Source organism: Scyliorhinus torazame, chromosome 20, assembly GCF_047496885.1.
Source record: "Scyliorhinus torazame isolate Kashiwa2021f chromosome 20, sScyTor2.1, whole genome shotgun sequence".
In the NCBI taxonomy this organism is placed as follows: Eukaryota; Metazoa; Chordata; class Chondrichthyes; order Carcharhiniformes; family Scyliorhinidae; genus Scyliorhinus; species Scyliorhinus torazame.
The window spans coordinates 24,011,309-24,038,012 of NC_092726.1; the positions used below are offsets into that span (position 1 = coordinate 24,011,309).

A 26,704-nucleotide genomic window follows, 5' to 3' on the forward strand; every position below is an offset into this window, starting at 1 on the left:
CTATCTATAATTCCTGCTCGCTCGGAAAGAACATAGAACATACAGTGCAGAAGGAGGCCATTTGGCCCATCAAGTCTGCACCGACCCACTTAAACCCTCACTTCCACCCTATCCCCGTAACCCAATAACCCCTCCTAACCTTTTTTGGTAACTAAGGCCAATTTATCACGGCCAATCCACCTAACCTGCCCGTCTTTGGACTGTGGGAGGAAACCGGAGCACCCGGAGGAAACCCACGCAGACACGGGGAGAACGTGCAGACTCCACACAGTGACCCAATGGGGAATCGAACCTGGGACCCTGGCGCTGTGAAGCCACAGTGCTAATCACTCGTGCTGCCAAAAAGGCAGGCAGCCAGCATAATTAAGGACCCCACGCACTCCGAACATACTCTCTTCCACCTTCCGTCGGGAAAAAGATACAAAAGTTTGAGGTCACGTGGACTCAAGACCAGCCCAGACACGTGATCGAAGTCATGGCTCCACCCCAAGAATCACGTGCCCCCCCATAGCCCCACCCTCTCAGGGCACTTTCCAATCATGTGATGCCAAGGATCGGGCACGCTCCACGTGTGACGTCCTCTGATCACGTGATAGCAAAGCGGAGACCCGCCCCTCTGCGGACATGTGACCGGGAGAATGATTCCCTTTCTGTTTCCAACTCTTGGCCTTTTCAAGCCAGAATGCGGGTGAGGTACCTTAAAAAATTACCCATTGTTTATTCCGATCAGCATCAGTCTGTTTGTTTTTAAATTTAGAGTGCCCAATTATTTTTATTTTCCAATTAAGGGGCAATTTAGCATGGCCAATTCACCTACTCTACACATCTTTGGGTTGTGGGGGTGAGACCCACACAGACACGGGGAGAATGTGCAAACTCCACACGGACAGTGACCCAGGGCCAGGATTGAACGCGGGTCCTCGGTGCCGTGAGGCAGCAGTGCTAACCACTGCGCCACCGTGCTGCCCTATCAGTCTGCTTTTTAAAAATAATACGCGCACTCAGATATAAATCTGGGGCGAGATTCTCCGACCCCCCGCCGGGTCAGAGAATCGCAGGGGTCTGGCGTGAATCCCACCCCTGCCAGTTGCCGAATTCTCCGGCACCGGAGATTCGGCGGGGGCGGGAATTGCGCCGCACCGGTTGGCGGGCCCCCCCCCCCCGCGATTCTCCGCCCCGCGATGCCCAACTGATTTGCGTCGTTTTTGGCGCCGGTCGGCGGACATCGCGCCGATACCGGAGAATTTCGCCCCTGAACTTTCCGGTTGTTCCTCGGGGGGTGGCATCCACACAGTAAATTAGAAGAGGTTTCAAGTTTTAAGAATCAAGACCGGTGATTGTGAGACAGCTGTGAGTTAATGGCAAAAGAAACCTTTTGAAATGTGCAGCACTGCTGCCTCACAGCGCAGGGTCCAGGGTTCGATTCCGGCCTCGGGTGACTGTCTGTGTGGAGTCTGCACGTTCTCCCCGTGTGTGCGTGGGTGTCCTCCGTGAGCTCCGGTTTCCTCCCATAGTCCAAAGATGTGCAGGTTAAATGGATTGACCGTGCTGAATTGCCCCTTAGTGTCCAAAGGAATTAAGGGTTTGCGGGAGAGTGGGCCTCGGTAGGGTGCTCTATTGGAGGGCTTGTGCAGACTCGATGGGCTGAATGGCCTCCTTCGGCACTGTAGAGATTCTGTGATTCTAGGTCTGTGAGGACCCTGCAAATCCTACGCTGGTGTCTTGTGTTCCAAAGGGGTATCTAACTCGTACCAGCCTCCCCGAACAGGCGCCGGAATGTGGCGACCAGGAGCTTTTCACAGTAACTTCATTGAAGCCTACTTGTGACAATAAGCGATTATTATTATTAACTTGAAAAGGCATATCTTTGCCGGGCTGGTGGGGAAAGCGAGTAGTGTGGGTATGTGGGCAGCTCCTGCACTGAGTTAGCCTGGGCACGATGGGCTGATTGTCCTCCTCTCTGCCTGATTCTGTCAGACCTGCAGTGACCGTTTTGTGGATTCGTGCTAGAGAGCTCTCTGCTGACTCGATCGCTGGCTTCTCACGGAGGGGAGGGGGTGGGCAGTCTGTGTTCAGGCTCACGGGGAAGACTCGCGCCTGTGCACTCAGCTCTGCCAGGCTCTGGCGCGTGAGTCAGAACCCACGGGTACGTGCCCTGCAGCTGCACTCTTGAGGCCGGCATGCCTGAACAACCCCGATAGTGCTGGATTTGTACAGAACAGTACATGCCTGGATTACTGAACAATTTGCTCTCTATTTATCTCTCTCTTTCTCTCTCTCTCTTTCTCTCTCTGGGAAGCTGATCGGCTCCAGACAGCAGCAACATCATCCTCCTCTTCCCGGTTTGCAGGAAGAGAGGCTGCGATTCAGCTCTGCAGGTTAGAGGATTTATTTGCTACGCTGTACGAACTGCTAGTGTGAGTATAAGATGACCAAAGCACCAGGCTGTGAGTGCATCTGTCGACGGCTGACTTTATACAAGGTGCTTTCTTCGCCCATCTGCGCTAGCTGGTAACGCAAAGCAGCTTCAGAGGACCTGACGGGGTTGGCTATTCAGGACTGAGGTGCGGAGAAATTTCTCCATGCAAAAGGTTGTGAATCTTTGGAATTCTCAATCCCAGAGAGCACATGTTTATAGATCATTGAAAGTGGCAGAACAGGTGGCGAGAGCAGTTAATAAAGGATATACAATCCCGGGCTTTATTAATAAGAGTGCGAGAGCGAGGAGGTTATTCTGAACGTATACAAGATACTAGTTCGAGCTCAGCTGGAATCTTGTGCACAGTTCTCCACACTATGGGAAGGATGTGAACACTTTGGAGCGAGCGCAGAAGAGGTTCACAAGAATGATTCAGGGATGAGAAACTTCGGTTGTGAGGTTAGATCGGAGAGGTTGGGAATGTTCTCCTGGGAGAGAAGGAGGCTGAGCGGAGATTTTTAAAAAAAAATTTAAGTCTACACAATTTGTTTTCTAACAACATCTTTGGGTTGTGGGGGTGAGACCCACGCGGACATGGGGAGAATGTGTAAACACCACACGGACAGTGACCAGGGCCGGGATTTGAACCTGGGTCCTCAGCGCCGTGAGGCAGCAGTGCTAACCACTGTGCCCCCCCCCCCCCCGAGCGCATATTTGAGAGAGATGATCAAATTCATGAGGGGGCTGGATAGAGTAGACGGGGAGAAACCGTTCCTGCTCAGAAAAGGATCGAGAACGAGGTGGGGGGGGGGGGGGGGGGGGGGGGGCAACAGATTTACAGTGATTTGCAAAAGAAGCAAATGCGATGTGAGAAAACATTTTCACCCAGCGAGTGGTAGGGGGAATGCACTGTCTGCAAGCGTGGTGGAGGCAGTTTCAAGAGGATGTCAGATGATTACTTGAACAGAAACAATGTCAAAGGGTAGGGGGGGGAAACAGCACTAAGTCACGGTGCTCCTTTGGAGAGCCGGTGGCAGACATGATGGGTCGAACGGCCTGCTTCAGCGCCGTAACAATTATGTGCAAATGAGAGAGCCGCTCAGTCGATGAATACATGCAAATCACCATCAGAGAGACGGTGTCCATGTCTGTGCAGAAATAGTCAGCTCCGTTCTTAGTCCAGAGGATTTTGTCTAGCCGATAGCCATTCTGATCCACAGCATCAAAAAGGTCAGTTCCAAAAAGAGTACCTCTTGCTAACGCCTCACATTTTATTGCAATGTTTAGACCCGCTTGATCTTGCTATTAGTCTGGAAGAACTATTCTTTTTATAAAGCAACTCGCAGCAGTGAGTCATGTGGGGGTGGTTGTTGTGGGGTTAATGGGTTTCATGGAGAAGGATTGACATCTCGCAAATGATGTGTGAATGTTTAAAGCTGACACTGGCCTGAATTTTACGCTCTCCTGGGCGGGTTATGAGCGACCACTTAACGTCCACTTCAGAACCTTTTCCTGCCCAGCCTCAGTTTGTAAGCTGGCGGGCGTCAGATAGATCAGAGTGGGAAATTGAACATTTAAAAATCGTCAACTTTCGGGAAGGCGGGGGAAAGGAGAGGCCTCGATCAGAAGCTCTCTTCTGACTGGGGGTACCCTCCCCTCTTGGCACAGGTGCCACTGGACCAGCCCCCCCTTCCCCCCACTGGCCTACCCACCCTCCCCCACGACACCTTATCTGGCTTCCATGTCCTGACACTTCGTCCCAGACTCGTCACTGCAGTGCCTCTTCCGGCCACTGCAGCGCTGTGCCTGGATGGGTTGCAGAGCTGTTAGGCAATCTGAATGGCTGGCAGCTCTCCAAGGCGGGACTTCCTTCCACGAGAGGATGGTGGCACAGCGGTTAGCACTGCTGCCTCACAGCACCAAGGACCCTGGGTCAATTCCGACCTTGGGTGACTGTGCGGAGTCGCCACGTTCTCTCCGTGTCTGCGTGGGTTTCTTCTAGTTGCTCCGGTTTCCTCCCACAGTCCAAAGATGTGCGGGTTAGGTGGAGTGACCGTGATAAATTGCCCCTTAGTGTCCAAAAAGGGTAGGTGGGGGTTACTGGGTTAAGGAGATAGGGTAGAGGCGTGGGTTTAAGTAGGCTGCTCTTTCCAAGAGCCGGTGCAGACCCGATGGGCCGAATGGCCTCCTTCTGCACTGTAAATTCTATGAAATCCGGCCTATCAATCAATGCTCATGAGAGCGTAAAATGGCAGTGGGCCTGTAGAATTCAGTGGGGACAGGTCAAGCCCCCCGCCAACCTAAAAATTAAGGCCCTTATTACAGTGATTTTTTGGGGGGAGTTTAAAAAAAATTATTTTTCTGGGTTGTTGGCGTTGCAGACAACAGCAACGGTTATTACCCATCCCTAACTGTGGTCGTGAGCCACCTTCTTGAATGCCGCAGTCTATCTGGTTTGACGTTTCCATGACGGTTTGGTCCAACTGGGTGGCTTGATTGGCCATTTTAGGGGGGTGGTTAGGAGTCTGGAATCAGGTGTAGGCCTCTCTTGGAAGGAAGGGTCATGACCCAAATGATGTACGAATGTTTAAAGCTGACACTGGCCTGAATTTTACCCTCCCCCTTCCCATGAGGGTTTTTAAATGATCATCGTGCTCACCATTCACGGGGAACAGCTTTCATTGGGGCAGCACGGTAGCCTTGTGGATAGCACAATTGCTTCACAGCTCCAGGGTCCCAGGTTCGATTCCAGCTTGGGTCACTGTCTGTGTGGAGTCTGCACATCCTCCCCGTGTGTGCGTGGGTTTCCTCCGGGTGCTCCAGTTTCCTCCCACAGTCCAAAGATGTGCAGGTTAGGTGGATTGGCCATGATAAATTGCCCTTAGTGTCCAAAATTGCCCTTAGTGTTGGTTGGGGTTACTGGGTTGGGGTTACTGGGTTATGGGGATAGGGTGGCGGTGTTGGCCTTGGGTAGGGTGCTCTTTCCAAGAGCCGGTGCAGACCCGATGGGCCGAATGGCCTCCTTCTGCACTGTAAGTTCGATGATTCTATGATTTCAATTTTAGAATCATTAATTGATTGAATTTTGTCTGAATTAATCGAATTTACATTCCACCAGCTGCCATGGTGGGATTCGAACCTGTGTCCACGGAGCAGTAGCCTGGCTGGGCCTCAGGATTATCAGTCGTGACGTTACCGCGTTACTATGCCGCCATTTCCCCACATCGCATTGCTGCGATGTCAGGCCATGTACAGTGTGGATTAGATACATGGGTTTAGATCAAACACTCCTGTAGAGTTTGCCCATTCTCCGTGTCTGCATGGGTTTCCTCCCACAGTCCAAAGATTGCAGGTTAGCTGGATTGGCTGAGCTAAATTGCCCCTAAGTGGGGTTACAGGGATAGGGCGGGGGAGTGGGCCTAGGTATGGTGCTCTTTCAGAGGGTCGGTGCCTCCTGCACTGTAAGGATTCTATGAATCCCTTCTACATCAGAGATTTATGGAATCGGGAACAAGCACGTCTTCTGGTTACTGTACTCGCACATCAGTGATATACACTAAGCCTCTCTCCTTGCAGCGTTTAATACTTTTCCTCTTCAAATATTCCTGTTAACTGCTTTGATTGACTTGGATTAAATTACCTCTTATAATTGAGCATTCCACTAATAGCTTTGTCTGTTCTAGCAGCCTTGCATGGAAAACAAGCTTGTTTTATGCTGTTGTTCTGTTTCTCACACCAGTGTCCTGTGGTTCTCTGGGAAAGGTTGCCAACTTGCCCACTGGGCAACGGGACGATGTTGCCAACAAGCGTCCATGCCAGAGGCTGCTGTTGGGCCCTCAGCCCTGCAGCTGTCTAGCGTCACAGGGTTCTGAACAGGGCGGGTGTGCTCCTCAAGTTACCTCGTGGAGGTCAGCTTCCTGGCTCCATAATTTATTCATCTCAATCCCATCTGTGCCTAACAGTGAACAAATAAGGGACGGCACAGTATCAAGCACTGTTGCTTCACGGCGTGAGGGTCCCAGGTTCAATTCCCGGCTTGGGTCAGTCTGTGCGGAGTCTGCACGTTCTCCCCGTGTCTGCGTGGGTTTTCTCCCACAAGTCCCGAAAGACGTGCTTGTTAGGTGAATTGGACATTCTGAATTCTCCCTCTGTGACCCGAACAGGCGCCGGAATGTGGCGACGAGGGGATTTTCACAGTAACTTCATTGCAGTGTTAATGTAAGCCTACTTGTGACAATAAAGATTATTATTATAATTGCGATTCACCTTTGCGGAAGATATTAGTGCCTGTCTTGTAGAATCTTAAATAATACATTAAGAAGTCTTACAACACCAGGTTAAAGTCCAACAGGTTTGTTTCAAATCACTAGCTTTCGGAGCGCTGCTCCTTCCTCAGGATTCACCTGAGGAAGGAGCAGTGCTCCAAAAGCTAGTGATTTGAAACAAACCTGTTGGACTTTAACCTGGTGTTGTAAGACTTCTTACTGTGCTCACCCCAGTCCAACGCCGGCATCTCCACATCATGGCTACCTTAAATAATACAGAATAGGAGGAGGCCATTCGTTCCATCCTGCCTGCGCCGGCTCTTTGGACGAATGTGATTGTTTCCCCATCATCGGGGCCCAAGAAATGTTTCTCCCGGATCTCCAGCCTGGGCAATGGGAGGCTGCTATAGAAGTGTCAGACCGCCTTGACCAGCTCTGACTCTCGAAGGCCCAGCTTTAGGAGGCTGACTCTTGCCCAAGGCCGGGGTAGTCTGGACCCCCCTCATGATTTTGAACGCCTCAATCTAATCCCCCCCTCCTCCCCGCTCTGCTCGAAGGCGAACAGCCCCAGCTTCTCCACCTGAAGTCCCTCATGCCTGGAACCATCCTTGCCAATCCTTGCCGTGCCCTCTCAAGCTTTCACCTCCTTCCTAAAGCGAGATGCCCAGAACTGGACACGAAACTCCAGTTGAGTCTAAACTGATCATGGTAATTCCCTTAGGTTTGTCCCGCTGTGCCTCACACTGACGTAAATAACTGCATTTCACTGTTCCTCACTTTAGTGTCAATGTGCCCTTTTTAGTGAATGAGGTTTTACGCTCCGTGACTTTCTTGTCCAGTGAACAAATACATCCCCTCGTCTAGCAACACTCACATCCTCCCTACAAACACCTCTGCTGCAGGCCTCACCCACCTCTATATCCCCTAACACAATGGGAACCCCCTTGCTGCAATCACTTCACACCAAGCCTCTAATTCCAAAACATAAATCTTTTGCCTGAGTCAGCTTCACTCGTCCCTGGGAGCTGTCGATGCTTTAACTGAATGAGGCTGTTTTACAAGTGATTGCCTTCCAATATTGGAGCCGGGTACAATGGATGGTACCCCGGAGAGCCCCCTCACAACTGAAAACTGTCCTTTGGCACGGCATCTGGGGACCAATATCAGCAAATCCACAGCCAACCTGGCTACATCATCATTCACGTTGTCAGCACTGGACAAATGTAAGCTGCTGGAGTTATACTTTTCCCCAAGGTATCACTGAAGACATGCTTAATTGTGACAGCTCCACCCATCATCAACTCCATGGAGAACTGCCTTTAATGAGCTTGTAGCTACTGCTGACAAGAGGGGCACGTTGCAGAAGCTTTTTGACTTGCACGCATCAGGACAAATGCAAGAATGCCAAATTTTAAAACAATCACAACAATTTATACTCCAGGAGAAAAGGATGGTGATTGGTTGGCAGGTCAACATTGACTGGCCAAGGCGTTGCCATGGAGAAAGCAACAAGCTCCCAAGCTCCTGGGATATTCAGAAAATAGGTGCAAGGCTTGAACATTTTCCTTCTCCTCGCAGAGATTGGGCCCCTGCGTATGAATGCGAGTCACTTCTAGCAAGCCTAAGTTATGAGCTTGACTGATGATTGTAAATTGGTTGTTCGTGTCGCAATTGGCATACTTAGGGTTTTTCAACAAGTGCTGCCCAACCATACAAAACACAGCAGGTGTAGCTATTAGCACACTCAGGGTTGTTCAGCAAGCACTGCCCAATCACAGAATCTTACAGTCTTCGTGTCTTTCATTTTTTTAGCCATATTTAAAGCTCTGTACTACCTAGTGAGTTTTTGTTTCCTCATCGCCACCTTTTCCAATTTTTCTCTATTTTTGGCTGAGAGAGTTTTGGCGTTCCGCCACACAGACAAACATTACAAGGCTGGAGGGAATGGGACTAGGGAATTTCTCTTCTAAAGAGCTGACACAGGCATAATGGACTGAATGGCCTTCCTCTGAGCTGTAAGACCTCTTTCGTTCAATCACAGGCAAGGCCAGCATTTAATGCTGATCCCTAATTGGCTTTGGGAAGATGACCGGTGAGCCATCTTCTAGAACTGCTACAGTCCACTCGGTGTGGATACAGCAAAGAGTTTTATTTCTGAGTAGCTTGCTCCGCCATTGTAGAAAGCAGTTAGGAATCAACCACATTGCTGTGGGTCTGGAGTCACATGTAGGCCAGACCAGGTAAGGTCGGAAGATTTCCTTCCCTAAAGTGAACAGGATTGATTTTTGCAGCAATCCGGTAGTGTGACGACTGGAAGACTTTAGGAATATTGGATTCTACGTTTTGAGCAATTTAAGGGTTAAAAGAAGTTAGAGTGTGTTTGACTGGAGTGGTCATGTTTTTTTAAAACAAATTCTGTTTTGCAGGGCCTTAGTGCTTTTAGAATGTGTTTTTCAATCTGGGCTAATGGACTGTGGTTTGACTGGGAAGGTCCCTGGGGACTCGATGTGCTTTGCAACCTGCAGAGAAAATGGACTGAATTCTCCGTAGCCCGACACCGAAATCGGGCGGAAAATGGTGCCTGACGCAAGAATCGGGGCAGGCGCCGGTTTGGCGCTGATTCGCGATGCTCTGCCCTCCAAATTGGCATCATCGGGACGCGCAGTCACAACACCGTTGCCGCGTCATCAGCCGGCCAACCCACAATGCTCCGCCCTCAATGACCCGAGTTCCCGACGGCACGGGCCACATGTGGTCCCAGTGGTTGGCAACCCGGCCTTCCGGCTGCGGACAGTGTCCAGTGCTGCCACACTCGGCCAGGATCCGTGCCGCTGGCTGGGGGCCTCTGCTAGGGCTGGGGGGGGGAGTGGTGGCGGGTTGCCAGGGGGTGGGTTGTGGGGCCGGGGTGGGTGGGTGGGTACGCGGTACAGCACGGCCGGCGCCATGTTTTTCGGTGCGACCGATGAAGCTTGTCAGCCCTACGCATGCGCGGTCCGGGACCTGCCGATTCTACGGCCGTATTGCGCGCGATCCGTGGGTGTTACACATGGCGACGGTGGTAGCCCCTCGCTGGCACTGGAATCGGTGAGGGGTTCGCATCGATTCCGCTGTCGTGGAAATCCGCGGGTCCTCCATTGGCGCCGACACTTAGTCCAATTTATTTTTCACCTTGGGAGATGAAATCGCGTTCGCCGATCGGCTGGAGAATCCATTTTTACGCCGGAATCCGGGGCGGCTCTGTTTTTCCGATGCTCCGCCTCCTCAAAAATTGCGTATACCAGGAGTGCGCCGCACGCCGTTGGGATGGCCTCAGGACGATGGGCCGACTTCCCATCTGCGTGAGGCGCGTGTCCTCTCCCTTTTCGCGTCGTGGCTGCCGGCTGTGTCTGAAAAGCGCCCATTGGAGTGTGTACCAATCCCAGCAATCTCCACAGGGAGTATGAGTGACGTTCTTAGGCAGGCCAATGAGGAATGAGGGCGGGGACAGGCTAGAATCTCAATCTTCAGTGTTATCCAATCATATAAGCACAAGTGAGGCTGTTCGACCCATCGTGACTGTCCTGGCTGTTTGAAAGAATTGTTCAATTGGTTCCACTGCCCTTAATGTTTCCTCATATCCCCGCAATTCTTTGCTCTTCAGGTATATATCTCGGCAAGAGTTCCTGCCTTCACCAACCTTTCAGGCTGTTCAAATCATCATAATAATAATAATCTTTATTATCACAAGTAGGCTTACATTAACGCTGCAATGCAGTTACTGTGAAAATCCCCTCGTCGCCACATTCCGGCGCCTGTTCGGGTACACGGAGGGAGAATTCAGAATGACCAATTCACCTAACAAGCTCGTCTTTCGGGACTTGTGGGTGGAAACCGGAGCACCCGGAGGAAACCCACGCAGACACGGGGAGAACGTGCAGACTCCGCAGAGACAGTGACCCAAGCCGGGAATCGAACCCGGGACCCTGGCGCTGTGATGCCATAGTGCTAACCACTGTGCTACCATGCCGTCCTACTCACTGACCCTGCTGCCACCGTAGACACCATCTCCCCATCTACTCTGTCGAAACCCTTCACAATTCTTCAACACTATTCAATCTCCCCAGAACCTCCTCTGCTGTACAGGGAGCAGGCCAGCCGTCTCTCCGTACAAGTGCTCAATCACTGGTAATTCTTCCCTGCGCTGCATTGGCGACCGTCCTGAAGTGTGGTGCACAGGAATGAACACCGTACTCCAGCTGAGGCCTCCACGGAGTTTTATAAAGGTTTTGTACAACTTTCTTCCTCTATTAATAAAGCCCAGGATCCCGTCTGCTTTGTTAACAGATTGCCCCGTCACTCTGTCTGTATAGCTAAGTAAGTAAAAAGGTACGAGGACTTACAGAAGGGCAGCACGGTGGCATAGTGGTTACCACTGTGGCTTCACAGCTCCAGGGTCCCAGGTTAGATTCCCAGCTTGGGTCACTGCCTGTGCGGAGTCTGCACATCCTCCCCGTGTGTGCGTGGGTTTCCTCCGGGTGCTCCGGTTTCCTCCCACAGTCCAAAGACGTGCCGGCTCGGTGGATTGGCCGCGCTAAATTGCCCCTTAGTGTCCAAAAAGGTTAAGTGGGGGTTACTGGGTTACGGGGATAGGGTAGATAAGTGGGCTTGAGCAGGGTGCTCTTTGTCAGGGCCGGTGCAGACTCGATGGGCCGAATGGCCTCCATCTGCACTGTAAATTCTATGATTCTATGAGAACTCCATCCAGCCACTGACGAGGCTGTTGCCTGACTCTGAATACGCACATGTTAAATGAACAACTAAACCGCATCTCTGAGGCAACAGAATACAACTTCCAGTTGAAACCCCCCCTTCACTGAGGGGTATTTGTGGTTGCAGACTAGCCACCCCCCCTCCCCACCAACATTCAGCTTTGTCCACAATGCAGTACATCCTTAAAACAACAGGGGCCCCTTGTGTCAGGCTCCGAGCTTGTGGGTGCCATGACAACCATCGCACAATGGCAGCCATGGTGAAGCTCCAGGCGATAAAGGAGTCGGGTCATCATAACCCGGGCGCCACAGGATGGAAGGATACGGGGTCAACTTCTCCACTCCTCGAAGGTCAAAATTGACTCGGGAGCCCTGAGAGGTCTGATCATAAGACCATAAGACACAGGAGCAGAATTAAGCCACTCGGCCCATCGAGTCTGCTCCGCCATTCAATCATGGCTGATATTTTCTCATTCCCCATTCTCCTGCCTTCTCCCCATAACCCCCGATCTCCTTATTGATCAAGAACCTATCTATCTCTGTCTTAAAGACACTCAGTGATTTGGCCTCCACAGCCTTCTGCGGCAAAGAGTTCCACAGATTCACCACCCTCTGGCTGAAGAAATTCCTCCTCATCCCTGTTTTAACGGATCATCCCTTCAGTCTGAGATTGTAATCTCTAGTTCTAGTTTTCCCTATCTGTTCTTGTGAATCGGTCCTGATGAGTGCAGGGTGATAAGCTTCATCAGCAAGTCTCTTTTTTAAGCAACACTCACGTTCTGCACTACCCAGCAGTTGAATCTCTGCCGTGGCCTCTTCCGGTTGCCTCAAGTATTTTTTCACCAAGTAATTTTTCTGTTTCTAAAATGAACAAGAGAAAAAGTGAGAGAGGAAGGGGAGGTGATGGAAGCAGGAGGAAGTGAGTTAGGGAGGACCCCTGACTGTAGGACACGAAATAGCTGTCCTGGTGGCCTGGCTCTCGGTGATGGCCGCAGTGACAGGGGAGGATTGTAACTAGCCTCAAAGAGAGAGAACATAGAACGACAGTGCAGAAGGAGGCCATTCGGCCCATCGAGTCTGCACCGACCCACTTAAGCCCTCACTTCCACCCTATCCCCGTAACCCAATAACCCTTAATAACCTTTTTGGACACTAAGGGCAATTTTATCATGACCAATCCACCCAACCTGCACGTCTTTGGACTGTGGGAGGAAACCGGAGCACCCGGAGGAAACCCCCGCACACACGGGGAGAACGTGCAGACTCCGCGCACACAGTGGCCCAGCGGGGAATCGAACCTGGGACCCTGGCTCTGTGAAGCCACAGTGCTATCCACTTGTGCTACCCTGCTGCCCAGATGAGGAGACTTCGTCCTCCAAACGAGCACAGGGCAGGTTGACTGAGAGTTAAGAGTCTGATAATGAAGAGGTTACAATTAAATCTGTGAGCTAGCTTTTAAGATTCGTGTAATGTGAGGAACTGACAATAAAATGGCACTAACTAATTCCAGCTGTCAGCTTCCATAACCCTACACTGGCATATATTCCAGAACATTCTTCGCTTTAATCGGCTGCATTCATCATTATTATAGGAGGGGATGTCATTTATTAAATGCTTTCATTTATTTCTAAAAACCCCTTGAATATAAATTTATTATTTTCAGCAAAGGTTTTTTCCCCCATCTTTTATTTCTAAATTATATTGTTTTAAGAACAGATGTGAAAATATCTATATGGCCCATCCACCATCTTTCCCCAATTCCAGCCACACTGGCCCAGTGACCAATTGCATTGTGGCCAGCATCCTTCATCCGAACAAAAATCAAATCAATGTTTTTGCACGTGTAGCAATTGGCGGAGCAGGGAAAACCTCATTCATTTTTCTCAATAGCGAAACCTACTCACCATCACGCCATATCCCACAATCCCACCTACCCACCTTCTCCCCATATCCCACAATCCCACCTACCCACCTTCTCCCCATATCCCACAATCCCACCTACTCACCTTCTCCCCATATCCCACAATCCCACCTACCCACCTTCTCCCCATATCCCACAATCCCACCTACCCACCTTCTCCCCATATCCCACAATCCCACCTACCCACCGTCTCCCCATATCCCTCAATCACACCTACCCACCGTCTCCCCATATCCCACAATCTCACCTACCCACCGTCTCCCCATATCCCATTTACCCATCTTCTCCCCATATCCCACAATCCCACCGTCTCCCCATATCCCTCAATCCCACCATCTCCCCATATCCCTCAATCCCACCTACCCACCGTCTCCCCATATCCCTCAATCCCACCTACCCACCGTCTCCCCATATCCCTGAATCCCACCTACTCACCTTCCCCCCCATACCCCTCAACCCCACCTACCCACCGTCTCCCCATATCCCTCAATTCCACCTACTCACCTTCTCCCCATATCCCTCAATCCCACCTACCCACCGTCTCCCCATATCCCTCAATCCCACCTACTCACCGTCTCCCCATATCCCTCAATCCCACCTACCCACCGTCTCCCCATATCCCTCAATCCCACCTACCCACTGTCTCCCCATATCCCTCAATCCCACCTACACACCTCCCCATATCCCACAATCCCACCTACCCACCTTCTCCCCATATCCCTCAATCCCACCTACTCACCTTCTCCCCATATCCCACAATCCCACCAACCACCGTCTCCCCATATCCCTCAATCCCACATACCCACCGTCTCCCCATATCACTCAATCCCACCTACTCACCTTCTCCCCATATCCCTCAATCCCACCATATCCCTCAATCCCACCTACCCACCGTCTCCCCATATCCCTCAATCCCACCTACCCACCGTCTCCCCATATCCCTCAATCCCACCGTTTCCCCATATCTCTCAATCCCACCGACACACCGTCTCCCCATGTCCCTCAATCCCACCTACCCACCGTCTCCCCATATCCCTCAATCCCACCTACTCACCTTCTCCCCATACCCCTCAATCCCACCTACCCACCGTCTCCCCATATCCCTCAATTCCACCTACTCACCTTCTCCCCGTATCCCTCAATCCCACCTACCCACCGTCTCCCCATATCCCTCAATCCCACCTACTCACCGTCTCCCCATATCCCTCAATCCCACCTACCCACCGTCTCCCCATATCCCTCAATCCCACCTACCCACCGTCTCCCCATATCCCTCAATCCCACCTACACACCTTCTCCCCATATCCCACAATCCCACCTACCCACCTTCTCCCCATATCCCTCAATCCCACCTACTCACCTTCTCCCCATATCCCACAATCCCACCAACCACCGTCTCCCCATATCCCTCAATCCCACCTACCCACCGTCTCCCCATATCACTCAATCCCACCTACTCACCTTCTCCCCATATCCCTCAATCCCACCATATCCCTCAATCCAACCTATCCACCGTCTCCCCATATCCCTCAATCCCACCTACCCACCGTCTCCCCATATCCCTCAATCCCACCGTTTCCCCGTATCTCTCAATCCCACCGACCCACCGTCTCCCCATGTCCCACAATCCCACCTGCCCACCGTATCCCCATATCCCTCAATCACACCTACCCACCGTCTCCCCATATCCCTCAATCCCACCTACCCACCGTCTCCCCATGTCCCACAATCCCACCTACCCACCGTCTCTCCATATCCCTCAATCCCACCTACCCACTGTCTCCCCATATCCCTCAATCCCACCTACCCACCGTCTCCCCATATCCCTCAATCCCATCTACCCACCTTCTCCCCATATCCCACAATCCCCACCTTCTCCCCATATCCCTCAATCCCACCTACCCCCCATATCCCTCAATCCACCTACTCACCTTCTCCCCATATCCCTCAATCCCACCTACTCACCTTCTCCCCATATCCCTCAATCCCACTATGTCCCTCAATCCCACCTACCCACCATCTCCCCATATCCCTCAATCCCACCTACCCACCTTCTCATGTCCCACAATCCCACCTACCCACCGTCTCCCCATATCCCTCAATTCCACCTTCTCCCCATATCCCTCAATCCCACCTACCCAACGTCTCCCTATATCCCTCTCTCCCACCTACCCACCGTCTTCCCATTTCCCTCATTCCCACCTACCCACCATCTCCCCATATCCCACTTACCCATCCTCTAACCATATCCCACAATCCCACCTCCCCATATCCCTCAATCCCACCTTCCCACCACCTCCCCATATCCCTCAATCCCACCTACCCACCTTCTCCCCATACTCTTCAATCCCACCATATCCCTCAATCCCACCGTCTCCCCAAATCCCTCAATCCCACCTACCCACCGTCTCCCCATATCCCTCAATCCCACCTACTCACCTTCTCCCCATATCACTCAATCCCACCTACTCACCTTCTCCCCATATCCCTCAATCCCACCATATCCCTCAATCCCACCTACCCACCGTCTCCCCATATCCCTCAATCCCACCTACCCACCGTCTCCCCATATCCCTCAATCCCACCGTTTCCCCATATCTCTCAATCCCACCGACACACCGTCTCCCCATGTCCCTCAATCCCACCTACCCACCGTCTCCCCATATCCCTCAATCCCACCTACTCACCTTCTCCCCATACCCCTCAATCCCACCTACCCACCGTCTCCCCATATCCCTCAATTCCACCTACTCACCTTCTCCCCGTATCCCTCAATCCCACCTACCCACCGTCTCCCCATATCCCTCAATCCCACCTACTCACCGTCTCCCCATATCCCTCAATCCCACCTACCCACCGTCTCCCCATATCCCTCAATCCCACCTACCCACCTTCTCCCCATATCCCTCAATCCCACCTACACACCTTCTCCCCATATCCCACAATCCCACCTACCCACCTTCTCCCCATATCCCTCAATCCCACCTACTCACCTTCTCCCCATATCCCACAATCCCACCAACCACCGTCTCCCCATATCCCTCAATCCCACCTACCCACCGTCTCCCCATATCACTCAATCCCACCTACTCACCTTCTCCCCATATCCCTCAATCCCACCATATCCCTCAATCCAACCTATCCACCGTCTCCCCATATCCCTCAATCCCACCTACCCACCGTCTCCCCATATCCCTCAATCCCACCGTTTCCCCATATCTCTCAATCCCACCTACCCACCGTCTCCCCATATCACTCAATCCCACCTACTCACCTTCTCCCCATATCCCTCAATCCCACCATATCCCTCAATCCAACCTATCCACCGTCTCCCCATATCCCTCAATCCCACCTACTCACCTTCTCCCCATATCCCTCAATCCCACCATCTCCCCATATCCCTCAATCCCACCTACCCACCATCTCACCATATCCCTCAATACCACCTACCCACCTTCTCCTCATGTCCCACAATCCCACCTACCCACCGTCTCACCATGTCCCTCAATCCCACCTTCTCCCCATATCCCTCCATCCCACCTACCCACCGTCTTCCCATATCCCTCAATCCCACCTACCCACCATCTCCTCATATCCCACTTACCCATCCTCTCCCCATATCCCACAATCCCACCTCCCCATATCCCTCAATCCCACCTTCCCACCACCTCCCCATATCCCTCAATCCCACTTACCCACCATCTCCCCATACCCCTCAATCCCACCTACCCACCGTCTCCCCATACCCTTCAATCCCACCTACCCACCGACTCCTCGTATCCCATTTACCCACATTCTCCCTATATCCCTCAATCCCACCTACCCACCGTCTCCCCATATCCCTCAATCCCACCTACCCACCGTCTCCCTAGATCCCATTTACCCATCACCTCCCCATATCCCTCAATCCCACCTACCCACCGTCTCCCCATATCCCTCAATCCCACCTTCTCCCCATATCCCTCAATCCCACCGTTTCCCCATATCCCTCAATCCCACCTACCCACCGTCACACCATATCCCTCAATCCCACCGTCTCCCCATATCCCTCTATCCCACCTACCCACCTTCTCCCCATATCCCTCAATCCCATCTACCCACCTTCTCCCCATATCCCACAATCCCCACCTTCTCCCCATATCCCTCAATCCCACCTACCCACCTTCTCCCCATATCCCTCAATCCCACCTACTCACCTTCTCCCCATATCCCTCAATCCCACCTACTCACCTTCTCCCCATATCCCTCAATCCCACCTACCCACCGTCTCCCCATATCCCTCAATCCCACCTACCCACCGTCTCCCCATATCCCTCAATCCCACCTACCCACCGTCTCCCCATATCCCTCAATCCCACCGTTTCCCCATGTCCCTCAATCCCACCTACCCACCGTCACCCCATATCCCTCAATCCCACCGTCTCCCCATATCCCTCAATCCCACCTACTCACCTTCTCCCCATATCCCTCAATCCCACCATGTCCCTCAATCCCACCTACCCACCATCTCCCCATATCCCTCAATCCCACCTACCCACCTTCTCATGTCCCACAATCCCACCTACCCACCGTCTCCCCATATGCCTCAATTCCACCGTCTCCCCATATCCCTCAATCCCACCTACTCACCTTCTCCCCATATCCCTCAATCCCACCATCTCCCCATATCCCTCAATCCCACCTACCCACCATCTCCCCATATCCCTCAATACCACCTACCCACCTTCTCCCCATATCCCTCAATCCCACCTACCCACCGTCTCACCATGTCCCTCAATCCCACCTTCTCCCCATATCCCTCAATCCCACCTACCCACCGTCTCCCCATATCCCTCCATCCCACCTACCCACCGTCTTCCCATATCCCTCAATCCCACCTACCCACCATCTCCCCATATCCCACTTACCCATCCTCTCCCCATATCCCACAATCCCACCTCCCCATATCCCTCAATCCCACCTTCCCACCACCTCCCCATATCCCTCAATCCCACCTACCCACCATCTCCCCATACCCCTCAATCCCACCTACCCACCGTCTCCCCATACCCCTCAATCCGAACTACCCACCGACTCCCCGTATCCCATTTCCCCACATTCTCCCTATATCCCTCAATCCCACCTACCCACCGACTCCCCGTATCCCATTTACCCACATTCTCCCTATATCCCTCAATCCCACTTACCCACCGTCTCCCCATATCCCTCAATCCCACCTACCCACCGTCTCCCCAGATCCCATTTACCCATCATCTCCCCATATCCCTCAATCCCACCTACCCACCGTCTCCCCATATCCCTCAATCCCACCGTTTCCCCATATCCCTCAATCCCACCTACCCACCGTCACCCCATATCCCTCAATCCCACCGTCTCCCCATATCCCTCAATCCCACCTACCCACCGTCTCCCCATATCCCTCAATCCCATCTACCCACCTTCTCCCCATATCCCACAATCCCCACCTTCTCCCCATATCCCTCAATCCCACCTACCCACCTTCTCCCCATATCCCTCAATCCCACCTACTCACCTTCTCCCCATATCCCTCAATCCCACCTACGCACCTTCTCCCCATATCCCTCAATCCCACCTACCCACCGTCTCCCCATATCCCTCAATCCCACCTACCCACCACCTCCCCATATCGCTCAATCCCACCTACCCACCATCTCCCCATATCCTTCAATCCCACCATATCCCTCAATCCCACCATCTCCCCAAATCCCTCAATCCCACCTACCCACCGTCTCCCCATATCCCTCAATCCCACCTACTCACCTTCTCCCCATATCCCTCAATCCCACCATCTCCCCATATCCCTCAATCCCACCTACCCACCATCTCACCATATCCCTCAATACCACCTACCCACCTTCTCCTCATGTCCCACAATCCCACCTACCCACCGTCTCACCATGTCCCTCAATCCCACCTTCTCCCCATATCCCTCAATCCCACCTACCCACCGTCTCCCCATATCCCTCCATCCCACCTACCCACCGTCTTCCCATATCCCTCAATCCCACCTACCCACCATCTCCTCATATCCCACTTACCCATCCTCTCCCCATATCCCACAATCCCACCTCCCCATATCCCTCAATCCCACCTTCCCACCACCTCCCCATATCCCTCAATCCCACTTACCCACCATCTCCCCATACCCCTCAATCCCACCTACCCACCGTCTCCCCATACCCTTCAATCCCACCTACCCACCGACTCCTCGTATCCCATTTACCCACATTCTCCCTATATCCCTCAATCCCACCTACCCACCGTCTCCCCATATCCCTCAATCCCACCTACCCACCGTCTCCCTAGATCCCATTTACCCATCACCTCCCCATATCCCTCAATCCCACCTACCCACCGTCTCCCCATATCCCTCAATCCCACCTTCTCCCCATATCCCTCAATCCCACCGTTTCCCCATATCCCTCAATCCCACCTACCCACCGTCACACCATATCCCTCAATCCCACCGTCTCCCCATATCCCTCTATCCCACCTACCCACCTTCTCCCCATATCCCTCAATCCCATCTACCCACCTTCTCCCCATATCCCACAATCCCCACCTTCTCCCCATATCCCTCAATCCCACCTACCCACCTTCTCCCCATATCCCTCAATCCCACCTACTCACCTTCTCCCCATATCCCTCAATCCCACCTACTCACCTTCTCCCCATATCCCTCAATCCCACCTACCCACCGTCTCCCCATATCCCTCAATCCCACCTACCCACCGTCTCCCCATATCCCTCAATCCCACCTACCCACCGTCTCCCCATATCCCTCAATCCCACCGTTTCCCCATGTCCCTCAATCCCACCTACCCACCGTCACCCCATATCCCTCAATCCCACCGTCTCCCCATATCCCTCAATCCCACCTACTCACCTTCTCCCCATATCCCTCAATCCCACCATGTCCCTCAATCCCACCTACCCACCATCTCCCCATATCCCTCAATCCCACCTACCCACCTTCTCATGTCCCACAATCCCACCTACCCACCGTCTCCCCATATGCCTCAATTCCACCGTCTCCCCATATCCCTCAATCCCACCTACTCACCTTCTCCCCATATCCCTCAATCCCACCATCTCCCCATATCCCTCAATCCCACCTACCCACCATCTCCCCATATCCCTCAATACCACCTACCCACCTTCTCCCCATATCCCTCAATCCCACCTACCCACCGTCTCACCATGTCCCTCAATCCCACCTTCTCCCCATATCCCTCAATCCCACCTACCCACCGTCTCCCCATATCCCTCCATCCCACCTACCCACCGTCTTCCCATATCCCTCAATCCCACCTACCCACCATCTCCCCATATCCCACTTACCCATCCTCTCCCCATTTCCCACAATCCCACCTCCCCATATCCCTCAATCCCACCACCTCCCCATATCCCTCAATCCCACCTACCCACCATCTCCCCATACCCCTCAATCCCACCTACCCACCGTCTCCCCATACCCCTCAATCCGAACTACCCACCGACTCCCCGTATCCCATTTCCCCACATTCTCCCTATATCCCTCAATCCCACCTACCCACCGACTCCCCGTATCCCATTTACCCACATTCTCCCTATATCCCTCAATCCCACCTACCCACCGTCTCCCCATATCCCTCAATCCCACCTACCCACCGTCTCCCCAGATCCCATTTACCCATCATCTCCCCATATCCCTCAATCCCACCTACCCACCGTCTCCCCATATCCCTCAATCCCACCGTTTCCCCATATCCCTCAATCCCACCTACCCACCGTCACCCCATATCCCTCAATCCCACCGTCTCCCCATATCCCTCAATCCCACCTACCCACCGTCTCCCCATATCCCTCAATCCCATCTACCCACCTTCTCCCCATATCCCACAATCCCCACCTTCTCCCCATATCCCTCAATCCCACCTACCCACCTTCTCCCCATATCCCTCAATCCCACCTACTCACCTTCTCCCCATATCCCTCAATCCCACCTACGCACCTTCTCCCCATATCCCTCAATCCCACCTACCCACTGTCTCCCCATATCCCTCAATCCCACCTACCCACCGTCTCCCCATATCCCTCAATCCCACCTACCCACCGTCTCCCCATATCCCTCAATCCCACCATCTCCCCATATCCCTCAATCCCACCGTTTCCCCATATCCCTCAATCCCACCTACCCACCGTCACCCCATATCCCTCAATCCCACCGTCTACCCATATCCCTCAATCCCACCTACTCACCTTCTCCCCAGATCCCTCAATCCCACCATGTCCCTCAATCCCACCTACCCACCATCTCCCCAGATCCCTCAATCCCACCATGTCCCACAATCCCACCTACCCACCGTCTCCCCATATCCCTCAATTCCACCTTCTCCCCATATCCCTCAATCCCACCTACCCACCGTCACCCCATATCGCTCATCCCACCTACCCACCGTGTCCCCATATCCGTCAATCCCACCTACCCACCATCTCCCCATATCCCATTTACCCATCTTCTCCCCATATCCCTCAATCCCACCTACCCACCGTGTCCCCATATCCTTCAATCCCACCTACCCGTGTCCCCATATATCTCAATCCCACCTACCCACCGTCACTCCATATCCCATTTCCCCATCTCTCCCCATATCCCTCAATTCCACAGACCCAACTTCCCCCCCATATTCCTCAATCCCTCCTACCTTCCATATTCCCACATACTTCCACATCCCTCAATCCCACCTTCTCTCCACATCTCACAATCCCATCTTCTCCCCATATCCCTCAATCTCAACGACCCCACCATCTCTCCACGTCACAATCCCATCTTCTCCCATATCCCTCAATCCCACCGACACATTTTCTCCTCATATCCCTCAATGCCACAGACACACCTTCTCCTCATCGACCTCAATCCCATTGACACACCTTGTCCTCATATACCTCAATCCCAGACACACCTTGTCCTTATATACCTCAATCCCACCACCCAACTACTCCCTATTCGCCTCAATTGCAGCTACCCTCCTTCTCCACATCTCTTAATCCCAACTACCATCCATCTTCCTATATCCCTCAATCGCACCTGCCTATCTTCCCTCCATATCTCACAATTTCACCTTCGCGCTATATCCCTCATTCCCACCTACCATCCTTCTCCTCGTACACTCAATCTCACCAAACCACCCTCTTTCCATATCCCTCAATGCCACCTTCTCCCCATATCCCTCAATCCCACATATCTACCTTCTCCCCATAACCCTCAATCCTACCTACCCACCTTCTCCCCATATCCTTCAGACCCTCCTAACCTCCTCCTCTCATATCTCTCAATCTCACCTACCACCTTTTCCCACGTCCTTCAATCCCACCTCCCCATTGCCCTCAATCCCACTTACCTACCTTCTCCCTCACCTCCTCACCCGGCCTGACGAACCAATTTACACCCCTTCATATCAGACATCTACTTCACCTTCTCATATCCTTACCCTGCCTTTCTTCAGAAACACATTCAATCGTCTAGTTACTCAATTTATACCAACTGCTTAATTGGCCATCTCAGGTAACATCCCACATTTAGAATCCGCTTGCAGTAAAAGGTCCTCCTCTGCTTAGCTCTCTCACATCTCCTCTGATATTTGAACCCAACATCACAGCCAACAGTTTGAAGGGATCAATGTTGTCCTTCCTTCCGGATAGAGTTGCATTGATGTAAGCAGGTCTCAGGGACACAGACTTCGCTCTGCAACTGGATTGCCCGCCCTCCCCCCACCCCCCCCCCCCAAATACGATGGGGATAAGATAGAAGATGCTGCGTGCTCTACCTCAAATACACGGTGAGTGCTCATATCTGCAACGGCATCAATGAAAGTTGTGCTACCAATCCTGGGCAAGCGGTATTCCCCAACACTGAAAAGCACAAATGCTAAAACGGTGGGGCAAAGTTGTTCTCATCCAATGGCTGCTCGTCAACGCAGTGAGTAAGTAAGCAACATAAAGCAGGGTGGGTCGCGGGCGGAGGTCCAGAGGGTTGAGGAACAATCGGTCCTGCTGGTCCTGATCACGGGAGAAGCGCCCAACGACCGCGACCGATTTTTACATTGAGAATGGCGGCCGTCACCGCCTTTTACATCAGAATAAATGACGTTGCATGTAGTCACGCTGGCAGAAGACGCAACAGAGAGCAGGTCACGCGCCCTGCATGTACACTTGACGTCAAGCGTCTTGTACGTGCTTTTGACGCCTAATCACAGAGTAGAGTTGCTTCCATTTTCCAGCTCATGGCAAGAGGACTGTGAAGATCGATTGTTTTCTTAAAAGTAAGAGACAGCCAGGGACACAAAAAGGTAGTGTACCTATTGGACAGGATCTCACAACAGAATCTGCTGGAGAGAACTGCCCAGGAGAGTCTAGGGCAGGATAGAGCAGTGCTAGTGTTAGCTCTGTGCAGAGCTCCAGGGCCTCTCGTTAACAGCCCACAAAGAAGAAACTTAATTCGGGAACAAAGCAATACAAAAATGACTTCTTGAGGTATGGTTTTGTCAATTGTGCCAATGTAAATAAGGAGGCAAAGCCCATGTGTGTTAGTGCAGGGAAATACTGGCAAACGAGAGGAGAAATTTCAGATTTTGAAAGGGAGGTGGTGGGTGAAAAATTCCTTTTGAGGTTGAGACCCCAGAGTTATCTTAGAGCTGACTCCAAATTAAAAGACTCCACAGCTGTACCTGACCTGTGATATCAAAGTAAAAACACGCCAAAAGCCCATGAGGCTGTCAGCATTCTGGAGCAGCATCCCCCAGGAGTATCCAGTGCTGAGTAAAACAAGCATTTTGTTGCTATTGCCCATCCGGATGACATGTGCGAGGTTGGATTTTCCGTTCTCACAAAGATGAAGACGGCACAAAGGAACTGGCTGAAGTCTGCATCCACACGCGCATTACCCTCTCCTCCTGTGAACCTGATTCAAGTGAGAACGCGAGGACCGAGTAGATTCCTTTTTGCATGAAAGGTAATCAAACGTGGCAAGGTCGGCTGGCATAGGTTGCCAAGGTCGGCCTTCACGGGTCCTGAAGGTCGGCAAAAGTGGGTCCTGGGAAAAAATGTTTGGAAAATACTGGGTCGGAGTCTCCGTCCTGCCACACCTGTTTTTGGGTGCACCACGGCCCCTCCAACAGCTGGATTATCCGCCCCAGCAGCGCCACGCCCCCTCCAACAGCTGGATTCTCCGCCCCAGCAGCGCCACGCTCCCTCCAACAGCTAGATTCTCCGTCCCAGCAGCGCCACGGCCCCTCCAACAGCTGGATTCTCCGCCCCAGCAGCGCCACGCCCCCTCCAACAGCTGGATTATCCGCCCCAGCAGCGCCACGCCCCCTCCAACAGCTGGATTCTCCGCCCCAGCAGCGCCACGCCCCCTCCAACAGCTGGATTCTCCGTCCCAGCAGCGCCACGGCCCCTCCAACAGCTGGATTCTCCGCCCCAGCAGCCAGCCAATGAGGTTTTCCATTGTTGGCACCCCCGTGCCGTCGGGAAATCTGCGGGCGTGAGTGCGCTGCTGGCGAAACGGAGGATCCCCGTCCACGGAGAATCTAGCCCACTGTCTTGAAGCACCCTCTGTGGGGCAAAATGCAATCATCACTCCTAATGTAGCCTCAATTTAATATAGGTAAAATACAGAGCTGAAAATTTCACAGGAAAAAGAGTAGCTTACTCACATAGAGAGAGAGAGAATTGTATACATATTAAATACACATACATGTATGCTGCATTAAGATGTGCAGGGTAGGTGGACTGGCCACGCTAAATTGCCCCTTAATTGGGAAAAAAAAGTAGAATTGGGTACTTAAAATTTTAAGAAATGCGCAGTGTAAAAATAGGAAAAGAAGTATTGCGATGGAGAGGGGAAGGGGCTGAGAAAGGAGGCGAGCGAGAGGGCTAAACCGCCTTCCTCGCCTGCACTTGGCTTGGAGAGAAACGTCTTTCTCATCAGCATCTTTCCTGTTCAAGGAGCATCGTTGCCGTGGCAACAAGAATGGAAATATTTCAAACACTAATGATGCAAGATGTATTTGCATTAAAATACATCAAAAGGTTGTGAACACAGTGCGGGTACATGACAGGATTAACGCAGGTTAACTCACTCCCTTTCTCCATCTCCTCAACCTGCCTGTCCGTCCCTCTCTCCTTCATTCTTTAACCATTCACACCTTCCCATCAACTCTTATTAACGTATCCTCTCTCTCTCTCTGGCCCTGTGTCACCTACCCTCCTTCACTCTGACCCATTTCTCCCCCTCCCCCCTGCCGTCACCCCCATTGAGCTACAGGCAAGCCAGACCTGATGGTGTCAGGTGAGGAAAGGGGAGCTAAGTGCAGCCATGACAGTTTGACTTTATACAGAATTGCGAGCAGAAGTGGCAGAGTTTGCAGCCTCCTCGTTGCACAGCACCTTGCTCTACAATTATCAACAGCGCGCACCATTTCAATGAGCGGCGCACAGAGGTTTCTCAATGGGGGAGGATGTGAAATGAAATGAAAATGAAACTCGCTTATTGTCACAAGTAGGCTTCAAAATGAAATTACTGTGAAAAGCCCCTAGTCGCCACACGTGAGCAGCACGGTAGCACAGTGGTTAGCACAATTGCTTCACAGCGCCAGGGTCCCAGGTTCGATTCCCGGCTGGGTCACTGTCTGTGCGGAGTCTGCACATCCTCCCCGTGTGTGCGTGGGTTTCCTCCGGGTGCTCCGGTTTCCTCCCACAGTCCAAAGATGTGCAGGTTAGGTGGATTGGCCATGATAAATTGCCCTTAGTGTTGGTTGAATGGGGTTACTGGGTTATGGAAATAGGTAGTGTGGCCTTGGGTAGGGTGCTCTTTCCAAGAGCCGGTGCAGACTCGATGGGCCGAATGGCCTCCTTCTGCACTGTAAATTCTGTGAAAAAATTCTATGAAATCCACATTCCGGCGCCTGTTCGGGGAGGCTGGTACGGGAGATGTGAGTGAAATGTGGCTTTGCAGAGGTGCCATTGTGACATTACGTTGGAAGGGACACCGTATGCAACAAATGGCAAAGGAACCTCGACGATTTGACTGAGTAGACGAACTCTTGGACACAAGATATATTTGTTTAAAGTATTATTTTCTCGGGTTGCGGATGTTGTTGGCCGGACCCAGCATTTGTTGTCCATCGCTAATTGCCCCTGGAGAAGGTGGTGCTGAGCCGCCATCTTGAGCCGTTGCAGTCATGCGGTGTAGGTACACCCACAGTGCTGTTAGGGAGGGAGTTCCAGGATTTTCCCCCAGCAACAGTGAAGGAACGGCCGATATATTTCCAAGTCGGGGTGGTGAGTG

The 26,704-nt window shown here is 52.4% G+C and overlaps 1 protein-coding gene across 3 annotated transcripts in view; it reads left to right on the forward strand.

The window, feature by feature from the left end:
* The window catches only part of LOC140396978 (phytanoyl-CoA hydroxylase-interacting protein-like), a 91,921-nt gene that overhangs the window by 27,618 nt on the left and 37,599 nt on the right, over window positions 1-26,704 (forward strand). For 2 of the 3 annotated variants that reach the window (XM_072485980.1, XM_072485979.1), the window contains one exon: window positions 2,300-2,378. The exons of the other annotated variant lie outside the window; for it this stretch is intronic. The gene's annotated coding sequence lies outside the window, so the exon portion shown is untranslated. The remainder of the gene's footprint in view (window positions 1-2,299; window positions 2,379-26,704) is intronic. 3 annotated transcript variants of the gene reach the window in all.